The sequence below is a fragment of the Apis dorsata genome, unplaced genomic scaffold, assembly GCF_000469605.1.
Source record: "Apis dorsata unplaced genomic scaffold, Apis dorsata 1.3 scaffold_526, whole genome shotgun sequence".
Taxonomy (NCBI): Eukaryota; Metazoa; Arthropoda; class Insecta; order Hymenoptera; family Apidae; genus Apis; species Apis dorsata.
In genome coordinates this window covers 68,217-74,013 of record NW_006263749.1, presented here as the reverse complement: position 1 = coordinate 74,013, position 5,797 = coordinate 68,217, and the positions used below count along the sequence as shown (strand labels likewise).

The 5,797-nt window shown below is 18.5% G+C and overlaps 1 long non-coding RNA gene across 1 annotated transcript in view; it reads left to right on the top strand.

The window, feature by feature from the left end:
- LOC116186249 overlaps window positions 1-2,449 on the top strand; it is a 6,430-nt gene extending 3,981 nt beyond the window's left edge. The window contains exon 3 of the long non-coding RNA XR_004151204.1: window positions 2,326-2,449. This is a non-coding gene — a long non-coding RNA (uncharacterized LOC116186249). The remainder of the gene's footprint in view (window positions 1-2,325) is intronic.
- Window positions 2,450-5,797: the final 3,348 nt, after the last annotated feature.

Below are 5,797 nucleotides of genomic sequence, written 5' to 3'. Positions count from 1 at the left end.
ATTTGAATATATTTGAATATTTGAATTTTCTTATATTGTATTATATATAATTTAATGTATAATTTTTCTACAATTTATTTTTTATTATATTATATATAATAAAAAATATATATTTATATTATATTTTTTAAATCCTTATAAATTACTTAGCTTCTAAATATTTGTGCTAAAAGCATCATGTAAATTAAATTTTTATAAATTCTTTTTTATTTTGTTATAGTTTTTTTATTATTACTCTCTATGAATTATAATAAAATAATTATGAATAATATATAAGATAATTAAAATTTTTAAAATGATTAACAAAATAGAATAATGTGATAAAAGAATATTTTTTATTTATTTATTAATTGAATTATTTTAAGATAATAAAAAGAAAAATATGAGTAATAAAAATTTTTTTAAAAAATTAAAATGAATGTAATATTTATTTTAGATATATTTTATAAATTTATTAAGGGATATTAATAACATTTTATTATTTAATATAAAGTCAAATATAACCTATAGAGTTTTTATTATATGAATTAGTTAGAACATAAAAGTAGGACAGTTTAGTATGACATTATTTGAATAATAAAAATTTTTAATAACAAAAAAAAAAATATTTAATTATTTAAAACATAGTTTTATATTAGTGATAAATTGAATTATTATTTTATATACAATTTTATATACAATATTATATACAAACTATTAAAGTCTGGTTAAATAACATGTACAAGAAATAAAATGATTTGATTAAAAAAAAAAAAATAAATAAATAAAATAAAATTTTTTTTTCAAAATTTTGTTTTCAAAACAATTGAATTTGAAGATTTTTCAGTTATAAGCGAAATTAGTTAATTGGATATAAGATAATTATAAATAGAAGATTATTTGACATTATTTGATTATTTTATATGTGAAAATAAAAAAAAAATAAAAAAAAGAATAGAATTAATTGAAAATAAAAAAAATTAATAATTTTCATATGTATTAATTATTCCTATATTAAATTAATTAAATTAAAAATTAATTAATAATTAGTTTTCGAGACAAACAAATTTTAGAATTCATCAATAATACGATATATTCAATCTTGATTTTCTAAAAAATAAAAATTAAAAAAAATTAAATTGATTTAATATCTTCTTTTATTGTTATCTTTTATTATTTAATATTTTTATTGTTAATTTTTTTTATATCTTTCATCATTATGATATCTATTATTTTCTCATTCGATCTAAATCTATTAAATTTCACTTGTAAATATTACTTTTGATCATGTTCATGAATCTAATTCAAATGAGTTTTTACAAAGATAGTTCGTCTATTTTTGTATGAAATAAATGACTTTTTTGTCGCAATTTTCATCCCTTTATCCTAAATTCATTCAAATGGTTTTCTAAGTTCGCATGCTTTAACAAGATTTAATAATATTTTTGCTATAATTTTTAAATCTTTCTTTTGTCTGATATATTTTTTATCCATTCTAATGTCTATTTTTCGAGATATCTTTCGAAGAATATTATACTATTTCATGATGCCATAATGTTTATATTAAAAAATTTCGAGGTTTGCAGAATATTTTTTTATTTTTACAAAATAATTTTACTTATCAATTCCTTAATTCAAATAATTTTACTTAGATGTTTTTCTTTGTAATTCTTGTAATTCTTTTTCTTTTATTCATTGTGGATATTTGTAATACATTTTTGATTACAATTTCTGATATTAACTACTGATAAAGATTGTTTCTAATCATGATATCATGATTTTTGTCATTATTAGGGCAATATATAGAATTGAAAAGAAATTCCGCGGAAAAAATCAGATCTAATTAGTTTCAAAATTAGAATAAAAAGATTTCTTTTAAACATATTTTCAGCTTTATTATGTTATTTGCGGAGGAGATCATACGTACTACATATACATATATACATATACATACTGTACTTGAATTAAGTAAATAATACAATTAACGCATGACATAAACAAAAAATAAAATATATCGAGAATGAGTGAAATAGAGAGCAATATATATAATAAATTCTAATTTAATGTTCTCTTATTTTACATTTTCTGAAATAATTGTGAATCCTTATTATGTGAATTATTTTCACTTTTATTATTATTATTATTGATTACCCATCTAGCATTTTCCACTAAATTATTATTATTTTTTTTTTTCAAAATTTCTCAATTTTTTATGTTTTAATATTACAGTAATTTTTTCAACTAATTTTTATGATTGATTTTATTATATCAACTGATATATATAATATGATGAATATATATAATTGTTAAAATGGAAACATTTTGTTCTTATATTTTTTGTTTTAGTTTCACCGATGTCAATTCAATGGAACTCAGAGATAATTTTGCAGACATCGTGTTTATGTAATTTTAATATCTCATCAATTTTAAATGTTTTTTCTGAGATTTTATTTTATTCTATTAAGGTAAGTAAGTAAATGCTTTTTTATATTTTTTAAGCGAGGAACATTATTTTTTTTAGGAGCTAATTTTTTTTTGTTTATATAATAATAAAAATATAATATATTTCAATAGAGATATCTCAAAGCAATATACAAAATATAGTAATTAAACAATACAATAATTATATAGTAAATAAACAATAGAAACGAGGAGGAAAAAAAACTAAAGAATATCTATATACTTAAATTATAACTTTTTAGAAAGAAAATCATATAAAGATACGCCTTAATATTAAGTTTCATTGTTAACATAGATACATCTGAAGATCTTCCTTACGAAATTTTTAATTAGTTTATATCTTTGATTATTGTATTATTGTATTGCATTGCTATAAAACATAATTTAAGATTTCATCATACAAGTTACATCTGCATTATTAACAATGCAAACTAGCGAAGCTATCAAATGATAATGATTTACATTACATCTATTTATTGATACAATAGATGAACGAGGTAGTTTTGAACGATAATAGGAATAACAATTATCACTATAGAAATACTGGAAAAACTTCTTGCTTTTGCATTAAACTTCGTCTCTAATTACGTTCATGGAGTTAACATTTCTTTTTGAACGTCTCAATAAAATCTGTAATAAAGGATACTGAATATATGTAAAATATCGGCATGAGAAGTTTCTTTAGCTTCTCAAGCCAAAAATCCTCTTGTAAGAAATCCAATAAAACTTAATAAAATTATTTAAATTTTTTCGATTAAATTTGTTGAATTTTTTCTTAACATTGAAGATATAAGAATTGATTCTAATATTTGTTTTCATTAATGCCAAACTTAAAACTATATTAAATGCATTGGAGAAAATAAGAAAATTATGATTATTATTATTATTTAAAGCAAAATCAACTGCATCCTCCATAGCAATATATTTGACAGTAAAAACCAAGGCTAATTTAATTATACTTTTTTGTGAGACGATATTTCTGACAAAAGAAACCAATACAATTATTCTGACTTTTACTGCGGTTAGTGAATATGGAAAAGTAGTCATTTTCCTGACTAAACTCATGACTTTATAATTGATATCTTCAGAATTGTCCAATATTTGGGATTGATCAAACATAAAATCAAATAAAATGGATATAATATTTCATAATTATGAGAATAAATTCTGATATGATTCTATTTTATTTGATTGAGGCAGAAGAGTTGTATTGTTTAAGCAAATTATTAAATTTATTTTTTAATATTACAAATGTTTAAATAAATAATAAATAAAAAAGAAATAAAGAAAAGTAAAAAATTTCTAAAACAAAAATTAAAATCAAAAAACTATAATTTATAAAATAATTTTATAAATATATAATATAATAAATTTTATATTTTTAATATGATAAATTTTCTTTCAAAGTAGAAATAAAGATATAAATTCAATAATGAAAACGTAAAAGATAAACTTTTTCGATGTAAAATACTGCTGTAATAAAATTGTTGTTGCGGTTTTTCTTTCTTAAAAGAATATTCTTTTTAAGAATAAATTAATATTTTATATATTGTTATTAGTATGCATATAGTTTCACAAATTTCTTTGCATTTTTCTAAATAATATATATTATATATGCTAATAGATTACATTTTCTATTTGTTTAATAATCTTATATATAAAATTTAACAAATTTCAATAACTTAATCTTTTAAATATTAGTGTTAAGAATTCTGTTGAAGTCACTTTTGATTCACATAATACATATTTATTATATTTAGTCGCTCGAATTCTTCATCGATATTATACTAACATTAATGGTTGTTTTAGATACATATCAAGATACCTATGTTGATATGTCAATTTTAGATTATATATATCGGATTTTTGTTATATGCATGTAAAAAATGAGAACATTATAAATTGAAAATGAAAACATTAAAAATTTCTCTTTTTATATCGAATTTCTGTCTTCTTATGTAGGATTTTCTATTTGTCATGTAACAAATACATTGTATAAAATAATGTATACGTAATCCATAAACAATATTAAGGATCAATGATTGGTTATATTTATAAGAGTATTCTCATAATAACTTATCTAAAACATTTTATACTTTTTATGGAATTACAATAATTTATTATATTTTTGAGTTTTTTGTTATCATTATGTTCGTAAAATAAAAAGTAGAATAATACTTTCGAAATTTTAAATGTAGAATATTAATGTTATTTTTTAAGGAGAAAAGAAAAGAATATTTTTGTATACGAAAAGACGATTTCGTATTTTTATAAGTGATTTAATAACTTTTATCATTTTTTTCATATACAAAAAGAATTTATATTATATTTATTTATTCTAGATATTTTATTGTAGCTTTGAATATAGCTTTATTGCAGCTATGAAATAGAAATTGTTTAAATTATTTGTATCTAAGGCATTTATTTATATCTTGAAGTTGAAATATCCTCATATCATTAAACCAACCATATCATTAAACTTTTTAATAGTACTTTTTTTTGCGTAATATAATAATATTTTTAGTTTCTAACTTCAGTAATATGCATAACGTGAATACAAGTTTGTGCATTTTAGGTGCATCTCTAATAATATAATATTTTTTTAATTTATTATTACAGATAAAATTTCATTACATATCGGCATCCTGTTTTTTCTTGCGTCTTTATATTTGTTAGCAAAGAAATTATTTGTTTTATAATATTGGAAACATTTAATTGTTTTCTAAATTTCATATATATAAATAATATAAGTAATTTTTTAGAATTGAACTTACTCATAATTTTTCTTTTTTCTTTTTAGTTTTCTGTTTCATAAGTATTAATTGACAATCTTCTATTGAATTAATTAAATTAATTATTTATATTATAATTTTTATTATAGATATTATAGATATTATAATTTTTATTATAGATTTATAGATACTCTTTTATAATCATCATGAATATTATTACAAAAATTATTGTAGTTTATAACATTATAATATAAATTCTAGTTTATTAAAACTAAAATATAACTTTACATAATTTCTTTTGATTATTATAATCATATATCGTATAATAGTCATGTAAAAAATAATCTGCAGTACAGAATATTTTATAAAATTATTTTGAAAAGTAATATGAATATCACGAAATTTGAGTGATGTTTGCCCCTTCAATGACTATTTATTTTTGATTAAACATATATTGTAGAAGTTGTATTTTCCATTATGATGTATCTATTTTTCTTTATTTTTTTTATGCTATTAAAAATTTCAATGAAATGAGAAAAAAAATTTTTTCATTAATAAAAATAACTTCAATTTTAAATCTACAATTTACCAGAAAGCCAATTGAATTGTTTATTTTTTTTCTTAGA